This window comes from Nerophis ophidion, linkage group LG11, assembly GCF_033978795.1.
Source record: "Nerophis ophidion isolate RoL-2023_Sa linkage group LG11, RoL_Noph_v1.0, whole genome shotgun sequence".
NCBI classification, from domain to species: domain Eukaryota; kingdom Metazoa; phylum Chordata; class Actinopteri; order Syngnathiformes; family Syngnathidae; genus Nerophis; species Nerophis ophidion.
This window is the reverse complement of record NC_084621.1, coordinates 58,385,628-58,400,147: the sequence shown is the minus strand read 5'-3', so window position 1 is coordinate 58,400,147 and position 14,520 is coordinate 58,385,628.

Here is a 14,520-nt window from a genome sequence, read left to right as displayed (position 1 = left end):
GTGTTACTAGTGTTTTAGTGAGATTATATGGTCGTACCTTTCAGCAAAAATATGGCAATATCGCGAAATGATCAAGTACGGCACATAGAATGGACCTGCTATCCCCGTTTGAATAAGAAAATCTCATTTCAGTAGGCCTTTAAGATTTCATCATTGATATATAAACTATCAGACTGCGTGGTCGGTAGTAGTGGGTTTCAGTAGGCCTTTAATGTGTGTTTTATGAGTGATCTACTAAGACTGTGTACAATTGATAACAAGTGCAAAAGTGGTGCAGACTGTATTATTCAAAGGAATTTTGTGTGTGTTCTATACCAGCTGTCACCATGGAGTGACTCAATCAATAAATCAATCAATCATTCAATCAATGTTTATTTGGACGGCGTGGCGCAGTGGGAGAGTGGCCGTGCGCAACCCGAGGGTCCCTGGTTCAATCCCCACCTAGTACCAACCTCGTCACGTCCGTCGTGTCCTGAGCAAGACACTTCACCCTTGCTCCTGATGGGTGCTGTTTAGCGCCTTGCATGGCAGCTCCCTCCATCAGTGTGTGAATGTGTGTGTGAATGGGTAAATGTGGAAGTAGTGTCAAAGTACCTTGAGTACCTTGAAGGTAGAAAAGCGCTATACAAGTACAACCCATTATTATTTATATAGCCCTAAATCACAACTGTCTCAAAGGGCTGCACAACCCACAACGACATCCTCGGCTCAATGAGAATGTCTATGAGAAACTTTGGAGAGGACTGCAGGGGAGACCTGATGCAATGGATGTCAAGTGGGTCTAACATAATATTGTGAAAGTCCAGTCCATAGTGGATGTGACATTATAGTGAGAGTCCAGTCCATGGTTTAGCCAGCAGAAGACCATCCCAAGCAGATACGGGTCAGCAGCGCAGAGATGTCCCCCAACCGATGCACATGCGAGCGGTCCACCCCGGGGTCTCGAGTCTAGACAGCCAGCACTTCATCCATGGCCACCGGACCTGTGGCTCCCCCTCCACAAGGGTGAGGGGGGCAGAGGGGAAAAGAAAAGAAACGGCAGATTAGCTGGTCTAAAAAGGGGGTGTATTTAAAGGCTAGAGTATACAAATGAGTTTTAAGATGGGACTTAAAGGCTTCTACTGAGGTAGCATCTCTAACTGTTACCGGGAGGGTACTGGAGCCCGAACAGAAAACGCTCTATAGCCCGCATACTTTTTCTGGGCCATGGGAATCACTAATAAACCCGAGTTCTTTTTTTTTTTTTCATTTCCATACATTTTTGAAAAAGTTCCTTGGAACCATCAGGGCGCCACTCTAGAGCCACACGTGAGCCACATGTGGCTCTAGAGCCACGGGTTGCTGAATGTGCAATCATAATTTTCAGTTATCAATGACAGTCCCAATGGAAACTAATGGACATTAATCAGTTTAAATTGGACCTGAAATGTTCTGCTTCACATGTGTAAAACATGACAATGTGATATAGTACATTTTCCACTGAATTCATACCGTTTTTTTTGTAAAGGACAGATGATCACATATTTGTATAGTTGATTTAAATTTAAATTTTGCGGCGTCTTCAGTAATGCGGACGTTTTACCGATCCGTTGTGGTGAAGAAGGAGCTGAGCCGGAAGGCAAAGCTCTCAATTTACCGGTCGATCTACGTTCCCATCCTCACCTATGGTCATGAGCTTTGGGTCATGACCGAAAGGATAAGATCACGGGTACAAGCGGCCGAAATGAGTTTCCTCCGCCGTGTGGCGGGGCTCTCCCTTAGAGATAGGGTGAGAAGCTCTGCCATCCGGGAGGAACTCAAAGTAAAGCCGCTGCTCCTCCACATCGAGAGGAGCCAGATGAGGTGGTTCGGGCATCTGGTCAGGATGCCACCCGAACGCCTCCCGAGGGAGGTGTTTAGGGCATGTCCAACCGGTAGGAGGCCACGGGGAAGACCCAGGACACGTTGGGAAGACTATGTCTCCCGGCTGGCCTGGGAACGCCTCGGGATCCCCCGGGAAGAGCTAGACGAAGTGGCTGGGGAGAGGGAAGTCTGGGCTTCCCTGCTTAGGCTACTGCCCCCGCGACCCGACCTCGGATAAGCGGAAGAAGATGGATGGATGGATGGATGGATGATTTAGATTTGAAATTAGTTTGATAATATAAAGTACACATTTTATTTTACACAATTGGACGTTTCAATTTTTATTAAGTGATTTCCTTGTGCTCCATTTTATGTATGAGACTGGAGGAATGTGTCCCAATGTGCCATGTCTCACCATAACTGACCTTTACACTCAATGTGCCACACACTTGTAAAATATCCTATTTTTTCTTGCAAAAAACAATCAATGGGTGTTTAGCAAAGGTGTAGACTCGAGTCACATGACTTGGACTCGAGTCAGACTCGAGTCATGAATTTGTTGACTTTCACTCGACTTGACAAAATGTAAAGAGACTTGCAACTCGACTTAAGACTTCAACATCAATGACTTGTGACTTCATTTGGACTTGAGCCTTTTCAATTGAAAAGACTGGATACTTTCCCCAAAACCCAAAGATTAAAAAGTTATTCAGAAGCGCTCTGTATGCCTGTCAGCACAACATCCAATAAAATTAGATCCACCTTGTTTTCGTCCGACAGCGTTCATCCAATCAAATTGCAGGACAACCAACAAAGATAAAGTTGTCAAACAACACGCCAGTGAGGAAAATATTATACCAAAGATGGTTTAGTTCGGGTATAAAAACTACGAGTTGGTCAATAAAAAAGGGATTGCAGTATGCAAAACATGCGGTTCGTAGATTACAGACGGAGACGTAACAACTTCGAACTTCGCTCGACATTTGAAGTTGCACAAATATTAGGTTTTTAATGTAAGCTAAGGTTTATTGGCTAAGTAACATAACTTTTATTTGCTCAGTAGTTAAATCAGTGATGCTGTAAACCCACTCCTAACGTTATAACAATATTCCAAACACAGCAATCTGTTGCGTCCACTTCAGTTCATACGCACACATCAACACACATACAGTATGAGATGAGATCAATGTGATGAGGTAAGAACAGGATTGAAACTGATGTGGAACTAGTTCTAATGCAATATGCCATGTAAATACAATGTTGACACTTTTGTACAAATAAGTACAGTTGCACTTGTTTTTTCAAATGTGTTTATTCTGTTGAGGAATGACTTAAACTTTTTAAATGACTGGTTAATAGTGCTATGATGAATTGCAATGTCAGCACTATTTTTTTCCTGCAATTTCTAATGCACTTGTTTTAATAAATAAATACAGTGTTTTAAAAGTCTGGGTATATTAGTCTGTGGTTAAAAGGACTTGAAAGGACTCGAAACTCAAAATGCAGGACTTGGGACTTGACTTGAGACTTTCCAGTCTTGACTTTGGATTTGACTCGGGACTTGCCTATCTTCAATCAATGTTTATTTATATAGCCCTAAATCACAAATGTCTCAAAGGACTGTACAAACCATTACGACTATGACATCCTCGAAAGAACCCACATAAGGGCAAGAAAAACTCACACCCAGAGGGCAGGGAGAATCCACACCCAGTGGGACGCCAGTGACAATGATGACTATGAGAAACCTTGGAGAGGACCTCAAATGTAACCTATTGGGCTGTTACCATTTAGTGGTCAATTGTACGGAATATGTACTGAACTGTGCAATCTACTAACAAAAGTTTCAATCAATCAATCAATCAAAACTATAGGGGTCCTTACTTTCCTCATAGTCCGAAACATATTCAGGCTTACCGGTACTTCTTCTCTAGTTGTATTGGTGCAACCTGCAACAATGAATCTGGCAGACATATTTGATCATTCCTTAAATTCGACTAGAAAATATTGTGCTTCAGAATGAAGATGCTACCAAAACACACACAATGCAGAATGAAATTGCCTCTAGGTGATGTTCGCAGGTTGATAATGGCCCGCCCACATTTTGAAGTGAAAAGTGGGTGTTGCAAAAATTATTAGAAAACAAGCCTAAAATCTCTACTGTGTCTTTTTTCGGGGGGAATGTTACCTATAAACATAATTGTTGTCAGCATTAGAGGGGCCATATAAATTAATTAAAATCTGTATCTGACGTGGACTTTGAAAAAAACATTACAGCTTTTCATGACGTTTTTGCATGCTGTTGTTTTCATAGGCTATTATTAGCCCTTGCATATCTTGTTTGATGCCAGCTGTGTTTTCAACCAACGTTTTTTCAAATCTTTCCAATGTTTTTGCCAGTCCCTTAAAGGTGTGTACCAAATTATGCAGTGATTCTTGAAAATCCAGCCAATTGTTTAACAACAGCGTCACCATGCCAGTCATTTGTCAGAACAATACAAAAGGAATAATACACAGTAGGGTGCATGTTTGACAAGTTTTTACCCTCCTGTTTGAACCATGGGTGTGTCTTAATTTTTTTCCACTCCACTATCTGTTTGTTATGGATTCCGTGACTTGGTCAATGTCGATGATATAATTCAGTTCACAATTGTAAGTTGGATTATCTTTCTGGGGTAAGGATATGACTTTAGCGCTTCCTTAAGTTTAGCCAGACAAAAGCGGCCATACTCCTTATTCAAACAAAGATAATTCAGCCATAATAGATGGATTAGAATAGAGGTACTTTATTGATCTCTGGGGGAAATTCAGCACATATTCTTGTCTTCACCGAAGCTGCACATGAAGCTGTGAATGCTCAATGACGGCGAGACATCTCATGTTGACCTTTTGGAGTGACCTTGTTTACCAAGATTTCACATCCTGCCAATGTTTCTACTCCAGGTGTGGCACACTTTCCCGGTGCCTCTCCACGAAACCAATCATTCTTTGGAATCATGGAAACAGTATGTGACAGCCGCGGTCGCCATGGGCAGCCTCCCCTGTGGCGGAAGGTCACAGGGGAGCATGGAGGTAAAGTCTTGCATGGCAACACTCTCACGGCTGCTGGTGTCGCCTTTGTGAGCAAAGACGACTTAGGAACTCACCTTATAATGCAAAAACATAATATGCTATGAAACAGTTGTATGGTTACTGCAAAAAAATAAATCCTGCGTAAAAGATTTTGCCAAAACAAAAACAACATCCATCCATTTCTACCGCGTATTCCCTTTGGAGTCGCAGGGGGCGCTGGTGCCTATCTCACCTCCAACAGGGAGTAAGGTGGGGTACACCCTGGACAAGTCGCCACCTCATCGCATGGCCAATACAGATAGACAGACAACATTCACACTCACATTCAAACACTAGGGCCAATTTAGTGTTGCCAATCAACCTATCCCCAGGTGCATGTCTTTGGAAGTGGGAGGAAGCCGGAGTACCCGGAGGGAACCCACACAGACATGCAAACTCCACACAGAAAGATCCCGAGCCTGGGATTGAACCCTGACTACTCAGGACCTTTGTATTGTGAGGCAGACACATTAAAAAATATAATTTTTCCCTGGCAGTAATAAAGTAAGTAAGTAGTGCAGTAAGTGACCGTCCTTTAAAAAGGCAACATTCTGTTGTAAAACATAAAGTGTTGAAAAAATATTTAATATATTATTCATCCATCCATTTTCTACTGCTTGTCCCTTAAGAGGTCGTGGGGGGTGCTACAATATATTATAATAATATTTAAATGTTTAAAAAAAGTCATAAAAGGTTACCGACTAAATCCTGTGCTTCCAGATTAATACTTAAGTGAAACATAAAGAAGTACTAATGTTGTAATCAAGTTCTTTTGCCCTAAGGTTTAAAACGTACTTCTTTCTCATCTGTCCTGTTGCTCGCTGTGGTCGCCACTATTAACACCAGGTCTCGGCTTAGCAGTACAGTCAGCATAGTACTTCCATTAATCTTTACAATGATGAATTTTAAGGCGACTTATCAGATTTTATTGTGTTAAAGCTCAGCTTTGACCCCCTCTTTTATTTTCTGAAGAACACATTTTGCATTCTACGAGTGAAATGTCTTTTTCTGACACAGTAAAGAAAGCCCAAACTGGTGACTGCCGTGCCATGACGCTTTACTCTGTACACAACAGTCCACACACATAGTAGCATGACATCACAAAAATGTTACCATACCGGGGACGGCGTGGCTAAGTTGGTAGAGTGGCTGCGCCAGCAATCTGAGGGTTACTGGTTCAATCCCCACCTTCTACCATCCTAATCACATCCGTTGTGTCCTTGGGCAAGACACTTCACCCTTGCTCCTGATGGGTCCTGGTGAGCGCCTTGCATGGCAGCTCCCACCGTCTGTGTGTGAATGGACGAATGTGGAAATACTGTCAAAGTGCTTTGGGCTCCTTACAAAGGGGTAGAAAAGCGCTATACAAGTACAACCCATTTACCATACCAATGGAGAAGGGAGTAGTTGATGAGTCAGGCTGCAGCACAAGTCACAACAGGGATACCAACAACAAACAGAGATGATAATCCTTTGTTATTATCGGCTATTTTTATCGGTTGATTTTTCATTATTGAAATTATTGATGTGACGTCTTAATTGCCATCATCAGTCAATAATTATTATTAACCGAATAATTGATTATCGATATTGATTAATATTGAGAATTGTGCATCCCTAAAACAATGTAATCAACTAAACATTTCACGATCCCCCTATAGCACCGCTGTGGACCCCCTTTTGAAGACCTCTGAGTTAAACATTTTCTTTTGTACCAAGTGCAATTATCGTGATCAATCAACATTTAAAAGTGTGATTAATCCAATTTTCAAACTTTATCATTTGACAGCACTAATAAAAAAAAAAACTAAGAGACAATTCAATTAAAAATGCCATTACCAAAAGCATCCACAACTAAGAGAGTTGCTAATATTCTATTGTTTTATTGCACCACAGGGAAATATTAGTCACACTTTCCAATGACAAACATATAATTAAATTGATACCGCTTTGGCACTCAACGTTGGCTGAAATATTATACAAATATTTAAAATATATTCTACACATGTTCTTTTTTTGTTCGTGTGTATATCAATTGTATTTTCAATCAATCAATCAATCAATCAATGTTTATTTATACAGCCCTAAATCACAAATGTCTCAAAGGACTGTACAAACCACTACGACTACGACATCCTCGAAAGAACCCACATAAGGGCAAGGAAAACTCACACCCAGTGGGACGCCAGTGACAATGATGACTATGAGAAACCTTGGAGAGGACCTCAAATGTGGGCAACCCATTTAGGGGACCGAAAGCAATGGATGTCGAGCGGGTCTAACATGATACTGTGAAAGTTCAATCCATAGTGGCTCCAACACAGCCGCGAGAGTTCAGTTCAAGGCGGATCCAAGACAGCAGCGAGAGTCCCGTCCACAGGAAACCATCCCAAGCGGAGTCGGATCAGATGTCCCCAACCGATACACAGGCAAGCGGTCCATCCTGGGTCCCGACTCTGGACAGCCAGTACTTCATCCATGGTCATCGGACCGGACCCTCTCCATAAGGGAGGGGGTGACAGAGGAGAAAAAGAAAAGAAGGAGGTCTATTTAAAGGCTAGAGTATACAAATGACTTTTAAGGTGAAACTTAAATGCTTCTACAGAGGTAGCATCTCGAACTGTTACCGGGAGGGCATTCCAGAGTACTGGAGCCCGAACGGAAAACACTCTATAGCCCGCAGACTTTTTTTGGTATTTAGGAATCACTAAATCGCCAACCGTTTCAGCTGTACTGTAATTGCATGCCTACAGCAGGTTTTGTCAGACTACAGTACTTTTTATCACCTTTAAATGGATGCTAGATTTTACAAGTTGTGATTATATGGGCATGCTATATTTCATTCACCCTTCCATTGTCCCCTATTGGTTTTGACCCTGCCTACCTTTGTCTCTAGTGCAAGTCTGTCAGCTCACTGCTCCTGTGTATATACCATTTAGCCTCCCACTGAGGGGATAATACATTACATTACACAAAGAAAACCTTACAGCCAAACAAAAGGAGCACACATTAATGCAAGCCAAATGTGGAACGCTCAATACTCAGCTGTGTTTGACAGATGAAATAGCATTGCAGGAGGGTTTTATGATCAATAATGCATAGCTGTCCATCTTCAATAAAGAGAAAGCCCATCCAAACACCGGAGGCATCAAGGCTCTTTTCATTTTATGCTGCTGAAGGTCAATAGAGCACCATGGATGTCCCAGGTGAAATAAATAGTACTGTAACTTAAAGGGGAGCTGCAAAACTAAGAAATCACATGTACATAAATATTCACCGCCTTTGCTCAACACCTTGTTGATGCATATTTGGAAGCAGTCACAGCCTCAAGTCTTATTGAATATGATGCCACAAGCTTGGCACACCTTTTATACGGTTCTTTTGTCCATTCCTCTTTGCAGCACCTCTGAAGCGCCATCAGATTGTGATGGGAAGATCTCTCCAGAGATGTTAAAGGCCTACTGAAACCCACTACTACCCACCACGCAGTCTGATAGTTTATATATCAATGATGAAATATTAACATTGCAACACATGCCAATACGGCCTTTTTAGTTTACTAAATTACAATTTTAAATTTCCCGGGAGTTTCATCTTGGAAACGTCGTGTAATGATGACGTGTACGCGTGACGTCACAGGGTTTTAGGAAGTGTGAGCGCTGCACACACACACAGGTAAAAGTCGTCTGCTTTAAAGGCATAATTACACATTATTTTGGACATCTGTGTTGCTGAATCTTTTGCAATTTGTTTAATTAATATTGGCGAAGTCACAGTAGAAAGATGGAGTTGGGAAGCTTTAGCCTTTAGCCACACAAACACACGGGGATTCCTTGTTTAAAATTCCCGGAGGTGAAAATTTACTATGGATCACAGCGCGGTCAAGCGAACTTGAATCCAGACCAAATGTCAACCAGCAGGTTTCAGTGAGAAAATTGTGGTTAAAAAGTCAGTTCTCACCGGAAAAAAGCTGAGCTTGTGCCATCCATAGCTGCTGTCAACTCCCCTGAGACATTGGTGTCAACACCCATCCGTGGACACACCCCTGCGACTATCAGGTACTATTAAACTCACTAAAACACTAACAACACAATAGAAATATAAGGGATTTCCCAGAATTATCCTAGTAAATGTGTTTAAAAACATCGGAATACGTCCCAATGCTATCAAGTTGTTTTTTTAACTCGTTTTTTTTTTTTAGTCCGTCGTTATCAATATCCTCAAACACGAATCTTTCATCCTCGCTCAAATTAATGTGGAAATTTTAGTTTTCTTGGTCCGAATAACTGTTTTTGTTGGAGACTCCCATTAAAATCAATGTGAATATATGAGGAGCCATCAACATGTGACGTCATCGTCTGCGACTTCCGGTAAAGGCGAGGGTTTTTCAGGAAGTACCAAAAGTGACGAACTTTATCGTCGATTTTCTCTACTAAATCCTTTCAGCAAAAATATGGCAATATTGCGAAATGATCAAGTATGACACATAGAATGGACCTGCTATCCCTGTTTAAATAAGAAAATCTCATTTCAGTAGGCCTTTAAATCACATTCAAGTCCGGGCTCCAACTGGGCCACTCAAGGACATTTACAGAGTCGTCCTGCAGAAAGTTCTCATCCAAGATGTCTTTTTTTCTATCCTGACCAGTCTCCCTGTTCCTGCCGCTGAAAAACATCCCAACAGCATGATGCTGACACCACCATGCTTCACTGTAGGGAAGGTATTGGCTTTGTGATGAGCGGTACTTGGTTTCCTCCAAACATGACACACCGGCATTCACGCCAAAGAGTTCAATCCCTGTCTCATCAGACCAGATCATTTGGTTGTCCACAGTCTCTCAGGTACATTTTGAGTTTGAGTTTGGGTTTGAGTTTGAGTTTGAGTTTATTTGGAACATGCAAGCATACAACATGATACATCACAATTTCCAGTTTCTCTTTTCAACATGTTCGAAAAGGAGTAGGAAGAAGCAGATCTTATTTAATCCTACCCCTTTTCTTTACATAACACTTGCTAAAACTTTTGTTCACTTCCTGTTCTCAATGTATTCACAATGTATACTCCTTAAGTAATAAGTAATCACGATAAAAATAAATAAACAAATAAATAATTGGTGAAGCAAGTTTATTCCATACGATGAGATAAGTAAGATTATTTTGAGAATGAATGGGTGAGTAAAATCAATCAATCAATCAATCAATGTTTACTTATATAGCCCTAAATCACTAGTGTCTCAAAGGGCTGCACAAACCACCACGACATCCTCGGTAGGCCCACATAAGGGCAAATCGGAATGTTTATCATAGTTCTTCTTTTTTGTACTTTGTAAACACTTCCAGTTTGAAGAGTTTCTTGAAGTGGATCATATTAGTACATTGTTTGATTGCTTTGCTTAATCCATTCCATAATTTAATTCCACATACTGATATACTGAAGGTCTTAAGTGTTGTACGTGCATACAAATGTTTTAAATGACATTTTTCTCTAAGATTATATTTCTCTTCTTTTGTTGAGAAGAATTGTTGTATATTCTTGGGAAGCAGGTTATAATTTGCTTTGTATATAATCTTAGCTGTTTGCAATTCCACTATGTCATGGAATTTCAGTATCTTTGATTCAATAAATAAAGGGTTTGTATGTTCTCTATATCCAACATTATGTATTATTCTAACTGATATTTTTTGTAACACTGTTAGTGAATGAAGTGTACTTTTGCAATTATTTCCCCATATTTCTACACAGTAACTCAGATATGGTAACACTAGTGAGCATTAGAGAATATGAAGTGATTTTTGGTCTAGAACATACTTGGCTTTATTCATTATTGACGTATTTCTTGCTACTTTATGTTGTCTATTTTTTACACGAGATTTCCAGTTCAATTTATCATCAATCATTATACCTAGAAATTTGGTTTCATTTACTCTTTCAATTTCTATTCCGTCTATTTGTATTTGTGTTTGACTTTCTTTTCTACTGTTACCAAATAGCATTATTTTAGTTTTACAAAAATTTTGGCAAACTTTTTGGAAGGAATGGCTTCCGTCTGGCCACTCTACCATACAGGCCTGATTGGTGGATTGCTGTAAGGTTCTCCTCTCTCAAAAGAAATGCTGTAGCTGTGACAGAGTGACCATCGGCTTCTTGGTCACCTCCCTGACTAAAGCCTTTCTTCCCCAATCGTTTAGTTCAGACGGCTGGCCAGAGTCTTGGTGGTTACAAACTTCTGCCATTTACGGAGGATGTCCATTAGGACCTTCAAGGCAGCATACATTTTCCCCATATATGTGACTCAGACAATCCTGTCTCCGAGGTCTACAGACTATTGCTTCGACCCCATGCTTGGTTTGTGCTCTGCCATGCACTTTCAAGTGTGTGACAGTATAGATAGAGAGGTGTGTGCCTATCCAAATCATGTCCAGTCCAACTAAATTAATTTAACAGAGGTGGACTCCAATTAAGCTGTAGAAAACTCTAAAGGGTGATCCGTTGAAACAGAACGCCCATGAGTTAACTTCTGAGTTTCAATGCAAAGGCTGTGAATACTTACGTATACGGTATATGCGATTTCTTAGTTTTTAATTTTTAATACATTTGTAAAAAAATCTAAAAAAAAAACAAAACTTTTTCTCATTGTCATTATGGGGTGTAGAATTTTAAAGAGAAAAATACATGTACTCCATTTTGGAACATGGCTTCAATATAACAAAATGTGGAAAAAGTGAAGGGCTCCCAATACTTTCCAGTATTGTATGTTATCTTTTTTTTATACTTTCTAACAATGTCAGCTAACAATGGAGGTAATGAGATTCACTCCATTCCGCCTTTTAAAGCGCTCTAAAAACGTCCATAAACCTCCATCAACATTTTATTTACACACTGTAAGTATACCGTATTTGTCCTGCCTGTTAATCTGGTTTTATTTTCGATCATGTTTTGTTTTGTTTTGTTTTCTGGACTCTAGTCACGTTTTGCACTTTCTGGTTTTGTTTGTTTCCATAGTAACTCATTAGTTCCCACCTTGTCACGCCCCGTCCGTCCGCTCTCACACCTGTTACTAATTACCACAGCCAGTATTTAAGGATTTTACTTTCTGTCCATCAGTCTGGGATTTTTGCATGTGCTTGCCTTCATGCCTTCACGCACCCACGATTACCTGCTGCGCACCTTGCTATCCATGCCCTTTGTTTCGGTCACAGTAAGTGTTTTTGTTTTAGTTGTTCATAGTTTTGCCACAGTGCAAGTTTAAGTATATAGTTCATTGTCGTTCATGCCATCGAGCAGTTGTTTTGTTTTCCTGTTTGTATTTTTGTAGCCAAGTTTTGTACCTCCTTGTGAGCGTCCTTTGTTTGTTTATTTTTGTATTTAGTATTCAAATTAACAACCATGTACTTACACTCTCGTCTGGCTCGTGCCAATCATCCTTTGCATCGAAGAAGCAAAAACAATCCATGTCCAGGTGCGGCAGTATTTCCTTGAATTGCAGACAGGGCGTTAATTAATTTAAAACCTCTTCTCACTCCGAAGTTTACCAAAAGCATGCGGTAAAGGCAAGCATGCACTAATTATTTTTAAACCTCTTCTCACTCCGGCGTTTACCAAAGGCATGCGGTAAATTTAGGCCTGCGCTTATAATTTTGAGTGTGATGTAAGGATACCATCATGAAAAGCGCATTTAATAAAAAAAAATGTTATTATGATCTTACCTTTACTTATAAATGAAATCCATGCGCAGCTCCTTCTGACCAAAAGCATCGATAACTTGTTTACAGAAGTCTTCCTTATCTTTTTTCAGTTTTAAAAATCTCTCTGTCTCGATGGAGATCTTCCTTTATTACCTCCTGCTACGATTGGGGCTGATAAATATAAGAATACTTTTCTTCCATCTACTCTTTTCTGATCATGTAAATGTATAACAAACAAAAAAACAAAACAATGAAAGTGTCAATTGTACGTGGCTTGTATATATGCATTTTCATGAAAGGAATACAAATAAATAATGATGATAATGATGATGATGATGATGATGAAAGTCCAGTTTTGAAAACTGTTTTATTTTAGATATGTAATCCTCCATGTTAAAAGTGCAAGCTAGAGGAAAAAAATAAACGATCGCTGCTCACTCTTGCTGCTTGTTGTCACTTCTTCTGCAGCCGAGTAGTCGCAAGAAGGATCATTAGCGCCCTCTAGCACCAGGAGGCAGGTGTCATTTAATGACTCATATTTGACACACACAGCTACGGTATTTTAATAAAACATAACTGCTTACTGTTCTTTTTAGCATATTCAATAGCTTGGACCTTAAATCCTACTGAATAGCTCTTAATCTTCTTCCCTTTAAGCCAGGGGTCGGGAACCTTTTTGGCTGAGGGAGCCATACAAGCCAAATTTTTTCAAAAGTATTTCCGTGATAGCCATATAATATTTTTTGTAAGACTGAATACAACCAAATGCGTGTATTTTTAAATAAGACCAACATTTTTAGAGTATAATAAGTCTCTTATACTTTTTTAATAACATTGTTATTCTGAAGCTAACCAACAATAAATAAAAAACTTCTTACCATTAATGCGACTTCTTGAACAGGTGCGGTAGAAACCGGATGGAAGGATTAAAATGCATGCGAATGTTTTATATTTTTAACGTTATTTTTGACACTGTGAATACCAGCGGAATTATTCATTACTTACCGTGTTAAGCAATGTCAGCTAAGATTTATCTGAGAGCCAGGTGCAGTCATCAAAAGAGCCACATCTGGCTCTAGAGCCATAGGTTCCCTACCCCTGCTTTAAGCGATTTCAAATTATTGAAATCAGCCTCAACCATTTTGAAAATGATGACAGGTGAAGTGTCACTCATGACGTGACGAGTTTGACCCGGGCGGAAATTCTAGGCATATGCTAATTATTTTGCGAAACGAGTTTGACCCGGCGTTAATCCAGAGCCGGCGGTAATGCTAAGCATGCGCAATTTTTTTTGCTAAACGAGTTTGACCTGGCAGTAATTCTAGGCAGGCGCATACTATATATACAATAGGGGGCGGGGGTGTATAATGTAGCCCGGATCAGTTAGGGCTGCAGGGGATTCTGGGTATTTTCTCTGTTGTGTTTATGTTGTGTTACAGTGCGGATGTTCTCCCAAAACGTGTTTGTCCTTCTTGTTTGGTGTGGGTTCAGTGTGGCACATATTTATAACAGTGTTAAAGTTGTTTATACGGCCACCCTCAGTGTGACCTGTGTGGCTGTTGATCAAGTATGTCTTGCAGTCGCTTACCGCGTCTTCAGGAGCCGAATAGAACTTGTGGCTGGGCTGGCACACTGTTTGTATAGGTTGTAGAGGTCTGCAGGGGCAGTGCCTCCATGGTGCCCCCTTAATATTGGAGTTTGGGTGAAAATCAAGAGAAAGTTTACCCCTGGAGGGGCACTAAAAAATGGGAGTCTCCCGGAAAAGTCGTGTGTATACATATATGACGTTGCAAAGTGGCAATTATATAGAACTCGCGGGCCGCACCAACAGTAAAATCTCACATCAAGGTGCGGACGGCAAAATAACGTCTCGCGGGCCGC